Below are 18,415 nucleotides of genomic sequence, written 5' to 3'. Positions count from 1 at the left end.
ATTTCAAAAAATTGGGAGATTTTCAGAAGATATCCGATATTGGGCTCATACCGTCCGAAATATTAATTGGAGCAACTTTAATTCTCGGATTGGGTCCACCCGGGGCCAGGAAGGAGAGATATTCTCAAAAAGAGAATTTTAATCAAATTGATAATTTAAATTCTCTCTCCTCCCTAATATCTCTCTCATCTACTACGGTTCTATCTCTCTATCTCTCCAACTTCAATTCTCTCTCTCTCCCTCTCCCTCTTATCCCTCAGGGGTCCCACCTTTCATAATTCTATTCCACTTCTCTCTCTCTCCTCTTATATCTCTTCTATCCAAATCCCTCACGGATTCTCTATCTCCCTCATTCTCTCTATCTCTCATGCTTTCTTTTTCTTTTTCTTTTTTTTATTATTAAATTTCATTTTTTTTAAACACCAATTGCTATAAAAACCCACTGACAGATTAGAGGGGGATATTCCATTCGAGGCCATAAGCTGCCGTGCCGTGCCCTCTTCTCTTCTTCTTCTTATTTTTCATCTTTCTTCTTTTGTTTCTTTTTTGTTTTGTTTTTTGATCTTGGGTTTCGCAAGTGAAGGAGGACCACCGTTCTAGCAGCTTTATCGCCATCGATCATCGTCACAATTGCTGCCCTTTGTCTCTTAGCACCATGATTGGCTAAGTCCCCTCTGTCTTTAGGTGTAAATGAACTAATGGTGTTTTCTATTTAAAATTATAGTTTGTATGCTTGATTGCTTGATGTTGAGACTCCATCCCTGTTTGGATGATTTTAATTGATGTATTTAGTTGAAAATTTTTGTTTCTGTGATTCGTTATTTTTCATTCAAGCAATGGTATTTTGTTCTTATGTGGTTGTATCGATGATGGATTATAGGTGAATGAACTAAGCGTGCCAAGCCTTGTAAGCGAAGGACGATAGTACTCGTCAAGATAGTCAATACCTAGGAGGAACCCTACATTCTATGGTATTATTAGGCCTGTGATTATAATAAACCGAAGCATGCAACCGAATTGAATGGCAGCCCATTGGGGATTCGAACCCTAAAGATAGTCTTCTCCCGTATTTGCATATCGTTGTTAGCTTAGATTCCTTTCTTTCGTTCGTAGTTTAAAATCAGATTTATTACAATTTAATTTTCATCACTTTCATCTTATCATCTTAGTAATTTAGCCTTCTAGTTCCCCATAGATCGACCCCTTCCTTGCTACTTGCTACTTGCTAGATTAATTTAGGGTTTTATTTTTGACCGGTTAACGACACGATCAGGGGTGGAGTACATTTGTTAATAAAAAAGAAAGGGGGGAGAGAGAAAGACAGAGAAGCATCACATCCACCCATAATCCCAATGCATCACATACATCAAATTACCATCAATTTAATTAGATAGCCAATCCCATAATCACATCATAATATAACATCATGCATGGGCATCATTAAAGTAAGCAAGCATAACACTGAATTTCTTCAATTATTGAACCACCACATCACATGTGATAACATGTATCCAAGCCCATTGCCAATTAAAATCTCATTTTCATTCCAAGTGGGTGGAGAGAAAAATCTCTTCACCCATCTTCTTCCTCCAAAACAAAACAAGTAAAATAAAAATATTCTGTTTTGTAAAACCCCTTTTTTTTATTTTTTATTAAAACTAGGAGGAAAACACTACAAAAAAATCTGCTCAAAAGCACAGGGGCACAAGGGCACAAGCCGCGGGCAGCACCCACCGGCTGCGCGCAACCTGCATTGGGCAGGCCGCATGCACACGTGGTACTACCTGTGGCTTGCTACAGGCGGCTGCTGTGCGGTCCAGGCGCACAGGCCTGTATACAGGCCATGCGCGCAGCTTGTGCGCTGACTGTTGTTCCCGCGCCATGCTGGCCGTAGGTAGGTGGCATGGCCAGGGGCAGTAGCGTGGGGATGGTTGCCAGCATACACTCCACCCCCTCATGCATCATTAAAAAAAAATTTTAAGTAAATGAAAATTTGCCTTCCCTTTCATGGATACAATTTTTTAATAATTAGAAAAATAACATTATTCAAATCCATGGTCAATATAACCAACCACATGGGCAAGTTACTAGAATCTAACAACCTTGTAACTACTCATGTGCACATGGGAAGGTTGTTACAGCAACCATATAACCACCCATGTGCATCTTCCACAAATTCAATAAAGAATCTGACAACTTGCATCCCATACATGATAATTACATTAAAACTTTAATTATATGATATCCATGGGTGAGAAAGGTGGCTCTAATACCACATTGTAGGTTGATGCTACGGTCCATTGGATCATGGTGGTTCACCTTGGAAAACTAATAAATTATATTTTTCGAGTTTCCTATTTTAGGGAACTCTAAGGTTGTCCCTAGGGAACCCTACGGTTGCCCTAGGGCAGCCTAATCTGGCTTGGGCATCCTATTTTCAATTTTAGAGTTTTCCATGGTCACCCATGGTGCCCTACTGGAATCCTATTAGGGTTTGGTATGACAAACCAATGCCTAGTCCGTCTCTTTGATGTCCCATAAAATTATTGGGATCCATGTCATAGAGAAAAATCATCCCTATTCCATCTCATGGATAGAGGGATCCATCCCACACCCGAATGCACAATGGAAAACAATCGATTCGGGTCACTTTCACATCCCATGAATAATCAATACAATTAAATCAAATGGAATTAACATAGAATTGCTAACCTGATGAGCCTCGAGTGTTGCTCCTCCAATAGACAATGGTTCTTCCTCCGATGAGCACTCCAAGCAAACAGATCTGAACCTCCAATGGTGCAGCCAAGGTTCTTCAAGCCAATCCTAGATGCTCTTTAGTTCTTCAAGCATAAATCTGGGTTTCCAAAACCCTAACTCTCAAACAAAGTAGAGAGCAAGATAAAGGAGAAGAAGAGATCACAAGTGAGAGAGGGGAACCAAAAATCATCCAAGAGGGGGGGGGGGCAGCCAAAATGTGGAGCTCTGCTGCCCCCTCTACGTTTTAGGTGTTTTATAAACCTAGGGTTTCTAAAACCCTGGATGGGAAAAATACCTGTGAGAGTCTGACTCTCTCTCTCCTTGTTGGCTTTCCTATTTAAACTCCAAGTGCTTCTAATAGGTGAAGAAGCAGAATCTAATAGTGAATGATATAATTAATTAAATATTTTAATTTATGGATAATTACAATTAGCACCATATCCATTAACTAAATAAAGAATCAATTAGTTTAGCAAATTCCAAATAACTCCCTACATGATAATAAATTATCATGTACAACCCCCCACTAATCAACACCATCATTATGGAATCTAGGGCATGTACACTTGTACTGCCAAACTTCATTCCATAGTACATGTCCATATAAGAGTGTCTGTGTATCTGATCGGGTCCCACAAAACTCAATAAAATACTTTAATCAAATAACTATATATAATCTATTACAAAATAGGTTTTGCAAAAAACCATTTCCAAAACGGCACTACATCTAGATTTCGATCCGACCATACACAGATAACCTCAATCTCGGTATTCCGTAATCGGGCAGTGGTGGCCATGTTGAGTAACTCCTTCACTCATAAAGTGTTCACACATTCCCAGAACACCAGGTTTGACTCACTTGAGTATCAGTCATTGATGAACCAAAGATTGCGGTCACACTTTGCAGCTACAGGGTTCCCTCAGGTAAAGGGTCTCAGTGACACATGTTTATCCCTTACTACATTTGGCAGTAATACATGAGAGAATCGACAAAGTAGATTATTCGCCAATATACACATCGATCATGTGAGTACTCGCATTTTCGTACCCTGACATCACATGTCTAGGAATACTCAATGCAACGACCATATGATAAGGGTGCCCAGCCCAAACCCTAGTCATGACTACCATTTTAAGTAAAACTTATGAACACATAATGATCAAAAAGTTTATATCGCATGTGATAATATTAAACCAAAATGTATAAAGGTTCAATACAAAGTAAAATCAGATTGAACCAGACCAAACCGGATTTGATGGGCACATAAATCCAACAACTGGAGGGATGGTAGTCTATAGTGATGCATCTAAGATGGGTTTGGGTTGTGTTCTGATGCAAGATGGGAAGGTAGTGGCCTACGCTTCTCGGGAATTGAAGGATTATGAGAAGAATTACCCAACCCATGATCTGGAGCTTGCAGTCGTCGTTTTCGCTCTAATAAATCTAGAGACATTACTTTTATGGTGAAAACAGCGAGATCTACAGTGATCACAAGAGCTTCAAGTACTTCTTCACACAGAAGGAGCTCAACATGAGGCAGAGGTGATGGTTGGAGTTAATAAAGGACTATGACTGCATCATCCATTACCACCCCGGTAAAGCAAATGTAGTAGTGGATGCGCTGAGCTCGAAATCTCAAACCTTGTCACTTGTATCACTGGCTGTCAGGGAAAAACTTGTTGAGGAAACGAGGAGATTGGACTTGGAGTTACTGGTAGAGGGTGTCACCCTATCCTTGACAGCCTTATCAGTATAGTCATGCCAAACCTGCCCCTGACTGGCTGGGAATTTGAATGAAGGACAGGAACCCCTGGCCAATCATCCAAGCACCCTGTGGAGCATCACACCAGCAGCTGATCTAATGGGAGTGACCTCCTACATACTTGCCAGAAGGTGGATTGCAGCTCCATGCCACTGTACTACACACTGCATAATGTACAGGACCCTGGGTGAGGTGTAGGTATAAGGCCTAAGCCTTGGGCCAAGCCCTTGTGCAGGCACAGTGAGTTTATAACTTTTCTGTATTCTCTGGGTGATGCACTGAGCGATGCACCTATCACCCAGTGAATCGCACAGAGTGGTAAAACTGATTATTTTAAACTACAGAGATGTGGGGACCACCCATACAGACCATGGACACCCCTAGGGGTAGATGGGGAGTCTTGGGAACCATAAATTACCCTTGAACCCCTGTGGACCCCACCAGAATGGCCCATAATCAGGTATAAGAATGCATTCTTGGTGTGGGGCCAGGCTACCAAACAGGCCCTAGTTATGGCTGGCCTATAAATAGAAGGGCCCCAGCCTAAAATAGGACCCTTAGCACTGTTCAAATCGTGGGGAGATAGAGAAGAGGAGAAAAGAGAGATGAAGAGAAGGAAAGGAAGAAGAAAGGAAGGAGAAGAAGAAGGGAAGGGAGAGAGGAGCTTACCCTTGCCTCCAATTCAACTCCAGCAGCATACCAAGACTAGCCTCAGGTATAAAACCATGCCCATATATATACTGCTTTGCTGCTTACAGTTCCCTCCTTTGGATCTTTATATTTTGGAAGTGAAACTGGTCAAGGACAGCCCAGAACACCTGGGGGCTGTCTTGTACTGCCTCAGATCTGACATGCAAACCAATTGCATGAAAGATCTGAGCATTTTCATAAGGTTTTACTGTTGTTACTTACCTGAGATCTGTACATGCAAGCTAGTCCTTGCCTGGATCTTGGAAGGGACAGCCTACTGCTATGTTTTTGCACGTAAATCTGTCCTTGCATGTAGACCAAAGCATGGCCTTGAGCTGTAACACAGCTGGTCAACTATTCTCTGTGCTGACTGGATAGCTCCTGGCTGCCAAATGGTGGGCCCAGGTTATGATCCATGTGGACCACTAAAAACCACTCCTCATGGGGTCCACAACAACCCTACATGCATGATGGGTCAACCTAGGTACTGCCCATGGTGAAAAATTCAAGTTTTGGAGCTTGTTCATGCTTCAGACAGGCTCTGGGCGATGCACTGGATGATGCACCTATCGCCCAGAGAATGGAAATGGGCTGATTTGCCGACCAGACTCTTTGGGCCTTCATTAGTGGGCCATGAACAATGTAAGGAGGTGGTAAATGACCAAAATACCCCTCCTCACATCTGTCCACTTTTAATTACACCTTGGGTACCCAAGTGGGCCCCATAGGGCCTGGCTAGAGATTGTCCAGCTACATTGCCGACCTAAGGACTGAATTGTGAGACTGTCAGGACCATGTACTACGTGTTACACTGGTAAAATACCAGACTTGATGTAACGACCCCAATCCAAGGACCAGGTGGGGCCCATGACACCAGAGTCTAGTCGGGACTACACAGGAAAACACTCGGTCAAGCATTCAACATAAGCAAAGTGCATAAACTTAAAGAACATAATAGTATGCGGAAGATAACGATTTTAAAACTTAAAACATGGTACTGATGACTCTAACGTCTACAATCCATACTCTCCAAGGAGTGGAACAGAACTTCAAAATAATTACAGTCATCTGGATTCAAGATCCTCCTTCAAAAGTAATTATCCTTTACAACAACAGAGTTCTATCTATTTCAAAGTGATAGCCTAAAACAAAAAATGATCCTCAGACCATCAGCCTTCATCTTGCTCGACGATAGCAATGCCCTTGCCCTTATCCATGCCTTTCTTATCTGTAAAAAGATTATCGTTCGAGGAATGAGCTATCGCCCAGTAAGAAATAACATTGCTAATCATGCTCACAATATACATGCAATTAAAATTTCATTTTTTTCTATCCATAAGCATGGTATCATTTCTTATCATTTGAATAATAATCATTTAATCAGTCGATTTCCAGAAATCTTTCAATCATTATTCTACCTATAACATTTAATTCATTTTATCATTTTTCATTTCATTTCAGTCTTAGATCCTTCTCCGGTATATCTCCGTCGTACTATCAAAGTAGCTCTAGTTACAAACCACTAGAATGCGTTTAGTCGTACCATCGAAATGGCTCCAGTTACAAACCATTGGAATGGGTTCAGTCATACCATCGAAATGACTCCAGTTACGAACCACTGGAATGGGTTCAGTCATGGCCTCAACACCCATCTTCATAGGCACTTCATGAGCACTGGGTCATATGTTGGCCGTGCCTGTCGGCACATAACTTTCTTTTCATTTTCATCCTTTGTTAACCAATTTTTTTTTAGTCATCATTAATAGAATCACATACCATTTACATTCCCATTAATAACCTTAAGATCATTCAAAGCATATAAAGACCTAACATAGTCATATCAAGAAATCTTTACTAAATATCACCATTAACATTACATACACATGCATATATTAATATCACCATAAACATTGCATAAACATACATGTATTAGTATCACCACAAACATTGCATAAACATACATATATTAATATCACCATCAACATTGCATAAACATACATGTATTAATATCACCATAAACATTGCATAAACATATATGTATTCAATCTACAATATTAACCATCGATTAACAATGCTTCCTTACCAACACTTCCGCATTCTGATTGTCCAATTAATACCGGCCTTTCAAGGGTCCTACTTCTTCAAATAAAAACCCCAAAACTTAGGGTTCTTATGTCAGATCCTCAACAAGCTCAAAATCTCTTCAATCCAAGATAGGTTCTAGTGGAAATCATCAGTTGCAAAATTCTGCTATGTCACTGTTTTACCTACAGTGATATAAAAATACAAAATAAATATTTAATGTGATTAATATTGAACAAGATCAGTGGCTACTGAAAGCTAACATCCATATGGTTATTTCATTATAAGACTTTACATCTTGAAACCCCTCCTAACATAGAGTTCCAAATATTTCAAAAACATCATTCTGACTAAGACAGATTTGGAGTCGTCAACTTGTAAAAATCATAAATCCATTCTCTCGAGCTCAAATGTCCTCTATTTGGAGGATTTATAAGACTGATTAAAGTTCATTCAGTCCAAAAATCAGATGAAAATTCAAAGTATAAATACCTCAAACGCATCTCTCAATCTCGGGTACATAAAACTACCCTAATAGTGACCTGTTTGGGAGCACGAATTTATAAATATATCAAATGAACTTATTTCTTAATGAAATTTTTAGGAGATCATATTAAGATATAGATATACTCCCAATAATTATTTAATACCATGAATCAATCCCTAACTATGGTAAACATCATGAACAATCTTGGGCTACTGTTCTGTCCAACCCAAAAATTTCAGAAACAAGAAAATCAGTTACTGTTTCTCTCATCACCTCTTGTATCCGAATTTTCCAAGCTTTGATACCATGATTTAAATTTAGAAAAACATCCATATAACATGAATAATGTATGCCCTAATCCATATAAAATTCATAAGGCATCCTCAAACATCAAAGCCCTATTCTTCCATCCCATTTAGGAAATCTTCTCTCAAGAGACAAAAATTCAGAATTCAAGGATGGGAAACCTACCTTATTGAAGAACCAAGTCTTGATCCTAGCTTTGGCCTTTCACTCCACCATCTTCCAAGCTCCAATCTTCAAATCAGCCTTGGAACTCCTCTCACAAAACCCTAGAACTTGAACTCTCAAATCCCAAAAGCACTCACTCCCCCTTTCCACGATTTTCCTTCCCTCTCTTTTCTTTTTTTTTTTTTTTTTTTCTCTTTCCTATCTCTCCCTTTAATAAGGATGGGAAACCTACCTTATTGAAGAACCAAGTCTTGATCCTAGCTTTGGCCCATCACTCCACCATCTTCCAAGCTCCAATCTTCAAATCAGCCTTGGAACTCCTCTCACAAAACCCTAGAACTTGAACTCTGAAATCCCAAAAGCACTCACTCCCCCTTTCCACGATTTTCCTTCTCTCTCTTTTCTTTTTTTTTTTTTTTCCTCTTTCCTATCTCTCCCTTTAATAAGGATGGGAAACCTACCTTATTGAAGAACCAAGTCTTGATCCTAGCTTTGGCCCTTCACTCCACCATCTTCCAACCTCCAATCTTCAAATCAACCTTGGAACTCCCCTCACAAAACCCTAGAACTTGAACTCTCAAATCCCAAAAGCACTCACTCCCCCTTTCCACGATTTTCCTTCCCTCTCTTTTCTTTTTTTTTTTTTTTTTTTTCTCTTTCATATCTCTCCCCCTTAGAACGACTCTCTCTTTTAATCTCCCTTTATTTGATTTTTATCCCACTTGAAATATCCCTTATGCCCCTCCATATCTTCTTCTTTCTTTATTTTATCCTCTCATTACTTATTTCCAACCTTGAAATCTCCCTTATGCCCTTCCATATCTTCTCCTTTCCTTATTTCATCCTCTCATTAACATAATAGCCTCATCCCCTCTTATCAACGGTTTGCACACCTTCACTTAATTTCTTTTTTTTTTTTTCTTGTGACTTTCCCATAAAACCCTTAATGGACCTAGCCTTGTAACAAAATAATAAGAAAACAAAGTCTTCATATTGCTTATTAGGTGATTTGAACCTTGGACCTATGATCCATAGGAATATACTAATAACCACTATGCTATTAATTAAATTTGTAACTTTATGCTCAAAATAAAATATAGAGCATAACATACCAAGCTACACATTGAAATAAATTAACATAAATGCTTAGAAAAAAAATGGGGTATTACACTTGACCCTGAACCACATCTCCGGATGATGCACTGGGATATGGACCCAAAGCCCAGAGCAAGACCCGGAGAATTCCAAGTGATGCCAAAATAAGCACCAAGCCAGACCAGTGAGCCTAGATTAGTACTAGGACCTCCAAAATAGTTTGACTAATTAAATTATACATTTTTTATTTATTATTTTAGGGTTTGATCCTGCGCTCGAGGTACACTGCCAGACTCCGACCGGAACTGAACCAGCAACAGAACCTGTAGGACCAGACCAAGGTGAGTGGAATGTCATTGCATATGTAGATGTAACGAAAATGATATGTTGAATTTAATTTTATAATAATAATACTGTGATACATATTTAATTCATGAATCTTCAAAATTCAATACAACACTGTGTTGACTGCTGAAATTAGGGCTGAAACAAGGTCGGGTTGGGTCAGGCTTTTTAAAACCCTAGCCCAACCCTGAGTCCCCTTAGCTCAGCCCAGACCCGCCCTGACCTTGACTTAGGGCCTAAAAATCCTGACCCTGACCCTGACCCTTATGGGCCAGGCCCAGCCCAAGCCCACCCTGATTGGCCTTGTTTGGGCTGGGCTTGGCCTATTGACCCTGACCCTGGCCCTGACCCTGACACTGTCCTGATAGACTATATGCTTTCATTGTATAGAGTGCAAATAGACTATACCTATAAGCCATGACCACACATGCTTTCACACAAGCAGGTAGTACTCTCTCATTTTATGATATAAAGTTATAAATTTTTCATTATCAAATAACAAAATGCATTACCTGTTAACTGGTATAGAAAAACAAATTTAATGAAAGTAAACCAAACACCAACTACTAATACTTTTATAACTATAACTATAACAATCAAATAATGAATTAATTAATTTAGTTTTTGCTTTGCATTGTGATGTTGCTTTGCATTTGTACTTAAGAGGTCAAATTTTTTCTTGTGTCCCCCTCTGACCTCTAATACCTCTCAGTCACTCACTCTCTTAGCCTTTTATTTGTTCAATGAATTTACACATTAATCCTTCCCAATCCTGATTATAGATTATATAATATATATAATGTAATTAAAAGTCTAATTTATGAACCCTTATTAGTTGTTATTTGTTACATTAATAATTTCTTATATAATATAATATCATATTATCATTATACATAATCATGTTCAACATCAGGGTCTAGATCAGGGTCAAGATCAGGGTCATCATCAGGGCAAAGATCAGGGTCAAAATCAAGGTCAAGATCAGGGTCAAAATCGGGGTCAAGATCAGGGCCAAGTTCAGGGTCAAAAATCAGGGCCAAAATCAGGGTCGGGCTGAGCTCGAGGCCTCAACCCAGACCCGACCCGACCCTGACTCAAGGCCAGGCAATTCTGACTCTAACCCGCCCTCAGGGCTAGAAATCTTTAGCCCATGCCCTGTTCGGGCTCAGGGCGGGCCAGGGCAGGTTCGGGCCAATAGGGCCAAACTTGCACCCCTAGCTAGAATTATGGTTGAATACACTATGTTGATTGTGAATGCTAGACTAGATGTTGTAGCCGGCTTGAAAATGAGGTCTGTGGTAGCCCATAGAATGGGATACGGTTGACACTGCCCGACTCATACAATGCCATATAGACATGGGGTTAGGGTTGATGAATGGTACTCGGCACAGAGAGGGGGGTGAATTTGTGCTTATTAAAACTTTTTGCAAACTCAGATTATAACAACCAACAGACAATCGTATGGTCACGCACCAATCACTACAAAGTAGCTTGGTCTACCAGTGAACCACACCCACTCTGCAAGCAAGCACTTCAAAAAAAATATCAAACCACAACACAAACATGTACGTGGTTCATCATAATGGCCTACGTCCACTGAGCAATACCCCTCACGGGTTTCGTGCTTTGCTCAGCACACTTCAATTAAAAAACCTTATTACACAGGTTCAACATAGTTCCATATGACACAGGAACCATAGGAAATTCTCCCATACACCTAATTGTATCAGTACAGTAGGCTTTAAACACTAAAAATGAGTTTATATGATCAACCCAAATTCCCAACACTCAAAATTACATGAATCTCACTCCCCAACAAGACTAAATGATAAGAAGGAAAACTTGAATGAAAAACTACCTCAAGAACAAAGTAGAACTACAACCACTGTCGATGCAGACCTTCTGGACATCAGTAGCAACATGCGGCATATCCTGGAAGCCTTTGACCTAGATCCCAATGCATTGATCTACTCAAAATGCCTTTTTTCTTTGAGAAAATTTAAACATTAAATCACAGAGCCATCAAACCCTAAATCCGACTTCACCACTACGTAGAGAACATCAAAATATGGGGGGTAGGGTCTCTACGCAAATCCTAAAATTTGACTTTTAAATAGCCCAAAGTTCAAGGCAAATATTGAGTCAATCTGGGCCATTAGATCAGATCATACGGACGGCCCAGATTAAAATAAGATTTGATCTCCAATCTTCCGCTTTACATAGGAGTGGGGCACACATAAGCCGTTGGATCCTCATCTTTGATATGAGATTAAAACAGAACCATCAGATTAGATTCTTGATCCACCAATGAGAAGTCATCACTTAAGTGTACCAATTTCGCATGTGCTTAATTTTGAGGTGTCCATTTAGAATCTTTTATCTCAGCCATTGATTATGATTTAGATCAACCAATCAGAACAAGAGATTCTAATTCAGATTTAAAGATTAATCTCAGCCACACAATTGCTTGCGTTTTTGGGACAACGATGACTCATCCATGATCTGTACACGTGTTAGAAAAAGCTAAAATTTTTATCTCCTACTATTTGTCACGTGGGCTTCATATCTGTACTATTGGAATTCCCATGTGATGCTCTGAAAAATTCACTAACCTATTACAGAGAATGACTTCCAGCAGCTTAATTTTCAAAACTTTCAAATACTAAGTATATGAGCATCCACAATCTGTTTGACAAAATGCCCAATAGGGCTGGGCTGCTGTGCCCATGGGGCTGAGCTGCTGGGCTGCTGCCTGGGCTGCTGTGCCCATGGTGCTAGGCTGTTGGGCTGGTGCTTGTGCAGCCATGCTGTTAAGGCTGTGATGGCCATATGGTCATGTTGACTCAGTCAAGTGCCAAGGTGGACATGCCACCTTACTACCCCCTGACACGTGGCACCCCTAGGTGGGGTCCACACTCTCTCTCCTCTTTCTCTTTCTTCAAAATTAACTCAAGTTTGCTGTCCTGCTTCACTGACAATGATCATGATGCACTCTTTTACCCTTCACACACATCAACCTGTAGCTCAAATGACTGTGTGATTTGTTCACTCTTGTAGAGAAAAACTTTGTAAACATGTTAGCATAAACCACTTGTCTTTTCTCTCTCATATGCACACTTTATAAGAGTCTCAAAAAGGCTTCACAGTCACAGTTGCTAAATTTCAGTTTTACTTGAAAACTTGTAACTAAACATATCATTTTCACAAATAACCATTGTTTGGCTCAAGTAACACTTGAAACACATCACCAACAAGAATTTGAACATACGTAGTCACTTGAAAGACTAGTGGATCCCACCAATCATCAAACCAACCTCCAAACCAAGAAAAACACTGTTTTGACTTGAATTTTCAGAAATCTTTAACTTGAACCTTGAGGAGGCAATATAGCTCGAGTTTGACCTTGAATTTTCTTGGAACATATCCAATACACTGAAATAAGAGCCACCAAGAGCTCAAACCACCAGAAACCTCTCTATATTAAGAATTCATCTCTCAAACCAAGCCATTACCTCTTCAACCCTTTACATGTTTTCCATGAACTGTACACAAAACCTCCAGATCTCTGAGAGCAAGGTTGTTAGACCTCAAATACAATATTTATGAGATTATGAGCATGTTCAAATAACTAAACAAGGTGGCCTACACTCAAACACTCATGCAATGGGAAAATATACTATGCAAACATGAAAAATAAGCATGAAAGAAACTACAATGCTACTGTGTGCTACCAAGACATATCTTATGGAGTCATGTCATCCTAAGCAGGATTGTTAAGAGTTGGAAACCCCTTGGAGAGCTATGGGCATTTTCCATGTGCATCACCTAGCTTGCAAGAAGAGTCAGGCACCCAATGTTTTTGCCTTTCTACAACTTTACCTTTTTCTTTTCCTTTTATTTTTATTGGCAATGCTTATATGATAAAATGTTGAATGCTCACGCATGCCATGGGATTTTGCTATCCCTTTCATTTTCTAGGTCATGCTTTCTGTCTTCTCATTGGAAGCTCACATGCCATGAGATTTTGCTACCCCTTTCATTTTCTAGGTCAAGCTTTTTGTCTTCTCATTGGAAGCTCACATGCCATGGGGACTTACTTTATTTATTAGCTTTGAGGCTCACACGGTGTTCCTTATTCCCAACTTGCAGACAAGCTTAGCACATTCCTTACACCAATGCTGTCCACCAAGTTGCCAACAATGACAACAATGCCATTAGATCAACAAGAGTTTCATCACCCATTTACGCACCCTTGCCAACAGGGGTTAAGGTGTTGGATGCCTGTGGGAGTGACCATATATATGAGAAAAAAAAAGAAAAGAAAAGAAATATGATTGCACCAGAATGGTGAATATGGGTTATATGTCGGGCTTTAAGATAAAAAAAAAAAAAAAGAAAAGAGAAAAGGGATGGATGCCTCATAGGTTAATCATAGAGGGCTAGTCGAGCTGACCTTGGTGAACGAATACGATAGTTGATTGGTCCTCTCCGATAACTCAATGGGTGTATCGCAGGAAGGGGTTAAAAGCCCGCACTAGGGATACATGTATTGGGGATTGTAGTAGCACTAACCTGCCTTAGTTGTGATGTTAGGTGGCTAATAAATAACTGGACTGCACTTCATGTAGGATCCATATGATTGTGATTGCATATGCATGAATGATGATATGTTTCATTCACGGGCTCATTGGGGCTCACACTCTGTTATACATGCTTTTCTGTTAGATGATTCTATAGGTAGATGTCACTGTGGTGGGGAGGCTTATTACCCGGAGGAGACCCATGGTGGTTATGATGATATTGGTATGGACCCCGATGGAGGTCGTACCATTGATGCGAGTATTCTCAGTGGTTACTGAAGATGACCCGTGAAGGGTGTTGTGGTTGATGCTTTTTATTTTAGGGACTCCTTTTTGTCTTTGATAGGAGTTTATCCCCGTTGCTGCTTTTAGTTTATCTTCTTTCTTTTTGGGGCTTGAGTTTCCTCGCCCTATGTATATTTTCCTTTTGTTTCAGTTGATGTATATGATAGCTTCTACTGTCTTGTTTGTGGGAGTGAGAGAGGGAATGATCAGACTTATTTATGTATATAACATCATATCCAGTATTGCTATGCTTCTTTTATCTTTTAATGTAAATATAGTTTTTTGCAGCACTCTGAGTTGTACTTATTGTATTACAATGGATGTGTGTCTGTGAATGGATTAACTGCTTCTAGGTCCGTGGGATTTGGCGGATTGCCATTATGCAATTCGGGTTACCTACCTAATCCTCCCAGGGGGTGGTTTGGGGTGTGACAGAGCTTGGTATCAGAGTGTGAGGCTCTTTCTACATTTACAGACGACAAAATAAGAATAATAAATTACAGATAATAAAATATGCAATAATTAAAAGCTATAGGGGGTAAATATAAATAAAAGACAAAACACATATTTACATTAAAAAAAAAGTTAACCATGGCCGAAGGCACTATATAAAGTTCAATTGGAAGTACTACTTCCAAATACATCAACTGACAAAAAAAAAAAAACTACTACATAAACCATGATAAAAAAAAAAGAAAGAAGGAAAGTCAGAACTACATCAAGATAAGTCAGGCTAAATATAAGAAACTCGGGCTAGAAAGCTACTCCTGTGGAGGAATGTCGCTCTGCGGAGGCTGAGTCTGTTGGGAGTCGACGTGATAATATGAGTCCCAAAAATCCAAGCGCCACTCCACAGAACCTACTCTCCCCTCCAGGGACGTGAAGCCCTGATCCATCCTCATAAACATCTGTGTAAGCTGGGTGCGGAGGCCTTGAAACTGTGCCATCATATCAGACCATCCATAGGACTCCGGCACATGCAAACTGGTAGCACCGGTCGGTACATAGGAGGGCAGATCAGTAAACTGTGTGCCAATCCCCTCTATATCACCCTGCTCCTCTATGCCAACCTCCTACTCCTGCTCCTATCCTTGCTCCATCTCATCTCCATCCTCTGGATCACTCTTAGGCTCCCCCTGCACCTTCATCTTCAGGATCGAGGTCTTACTAATAGGTCTAGACCTGTCCCTATCCATGTACTGTCCAGCCAGGCGAACATAAAAATACCAAAACACTAAAGTTAGGAACTTCCCATAGGGTAGGTTCCCATCAGAAGGATTCTATGCATGGTAAAGCATAGCCTGCATCAGTAGATACGGGAGGTTGATCACTAGACCCCCCTTACTAGCTTCCAATAAACAATAGGTAATGTAGGCCAAGAGCATAGAGATACTACCTCGGTTACCGACCTTTGGGTAGATGTTGTAGGAGATGCATCTGCTAATAATCCTGGCAGTAGGCTTGTAGTCAGCCTCAAACTTCAGAACCCCCTCTGATCCAGTCAATGCCTTGACGACCATCCTCCTAGTCTCCAAGGAAAACATGTCAAAAATGTCTATCCTAGGCTTGCAGTAGCATCTCTCACCTGTGTTAGGAAGCCCTAGAATCTCTTCCAGGATGGCAGTGGTAAGTCTGATGTCCACCCCCTTCACTCTACTCTCCGGACCAAACTCTCGTGCCCCAGATGGCACAAGGTTGCAATAAAAATACCGAACCAGGTTTGAGTAGCATGGCTCTGTGGGCGACAACATAGATGCCCAGCCTAGGGCATTGAACCTAGCATATAAACCATATTGGTGGAAGTCATCCACCGGCACCATCCTTCCATTCACTATGCTTTTGGACTTGAATTTGGTCTAATCCCTAGAATGCTCAAACCTAGAAAACCAGAATTGATCAAAATTTGGTTCTTCAGAAGAAGAATCCTCTCTTAGTGAGGCTGGTGGTACTGTAGAGGACGAGGAAGGTGCGGGACCTAACCGCAGCCTCTTGCATGCCACTGTCATTCTTGCCGTACTATGTCTTGTAGACATGGTGCTGCAAGAATAAAAGAATAAAAATAAATTAGGGCAAGGAAATTCTGTAATTTCAAAGCAAAAGACACAATTCTGTGGACAGCAGTCCAAAATAGAAAAGAAATGAGTAGAACTTACCCTAGACTTACGTGAGTGCACGGGAAACTCGTGCAAACACGTGGATTTTGTCACACCCCAAACCACACCCTGGGAGGATTAGGTAGATGACCCGAATTGCATAACAACAATCCGCCAAATCCCACGGATCTAGAAGTAGTTAATCCATTCATAGATACACAACCATCATAATACAACATATAAAACTCAGAGTGCTGCAGAAAACTATATTTACATTGAAAGAAAAGAGAAGTATAGCAGTACAGGAAATGATGTTACATACAATAGTAAGTTGAATCATTCCCTCTCTCACACCCACAAATAGAACAGTAAAAGCTAATATATACATCAACTGAAATGAAAGAAAATATACACAGGGTGAGGTAATTCAAGCCCTAAAAAGAAAGAAGAATACTAAGAGCAGAAACAGGGATAAACTCCTGTCAAACAAAAAGGAGTCCCCAAAACAAAAAGCATCAACAACATCCTTCATGGGTCATCTTCAGAAACCACTGAGAATACTCACATCAATGGTACAACCTCCATCGAGGTCCATACCAATATCATCATAACCACCATGGCTCTCTTCCGGGTAATAAGCCTCCCCACCACAGTGACATCGACCTGCAGAATCATCTAATAGAAAAACATATATAACAAAGTGTGAGCCCCACTGAGCCCATGAATGAAATATATCGTATGTATATGCAACCACAATCATATGGAACCTACATGAAAATGCAGTTCAGTTATTTATTAGCCACCTAACATCACAACTAAGGCAGGTTAGCGCTACTACAATCCCCAATACATGTATCCCTGGTGCGGGCTTTTAACCCCTTCCCGCAATACACCCATTGAGTTATCGGAGAGGACCAGTCAACTCTCGCATTCGTTCACCAAGGTCAGCCTGACCAGTTGTGATTAACCTGTGATGCATCCGTCCCTTTTTCTCTTTTCTTTTCTTTTCTGGCTTATAGCCCGACATATAGCCCATAATCACTTTTCTTTTCTTTTCATTTATTTTCTTTTCTTTTACTTTTCTCATATATATATACGGTCACTCCCATAAGCATCCAACACCTTAACCCCTATTGGCAAGTGTGCATAGTACGGGTGCTGAAATTCTAACCCCATGTCTTTATGGCATCGTATGAGTCAGACGATGTCAACTGTATCCCATTCTACGGCTTACCACAAGCCTCATTTCCAAGCCAGCTACGACATCTAGTCTAGCATTCATAATCAGCATAGAGTATTCCAACATAATTTCCAACAGTCAACACAGTGTTGTATTGAATTTTAAGATTTATGAGTTAAATATGTGTCACAATATTAATAGTATAACCTTAAATTCAGCATATTATTTATGTTACTTTTACATACGCGATGACATTCCACTCACCTTGGCCTGGTTCTATAAGTTCAGTTGTTGTTTCAGTTTCTGCTGGAGTTTGGCAGTGCACCTCGAGCGCAAGATAAAATCCTAAAGTATTAAATCAGAAATGTGTTATTTGATATTCAAAATTATTTTTGGATGTCCTAGTGTTGATCTAGGCTCACTGCTCAAACTCGGTGTTCAGTCTGGCATCACTTGGAATTCTCTGGGTCTTGCACTAGGCTTTAAGTCTATATCCTAGTGCATCATCCGGAGAATGTGGTTCAGGGTAAGGTATGGTATTTTACCAACTTAATACATACATGGTCCGATAGTCCCACAATACA

This window comes from Telopea speciosissima, chromosome 5 (assembly GCF_018873765.1).
Source record: "Telopea speciosissima isolate NSW1024214 ecotype Mountain lineage chromosome 5, Tspe_v1, whole genome shotgun sequence".
Taxonomy (NCBI): domain Eukaryota; kingdom Viridiplantae; phylum Streptophyta; class Magnoliopsida; order Proteales; family Proteaceae; genus Telopea; species Telopea speciosissima.
This window is presented reverse-complemented; position numbering follows the sequence as displayed.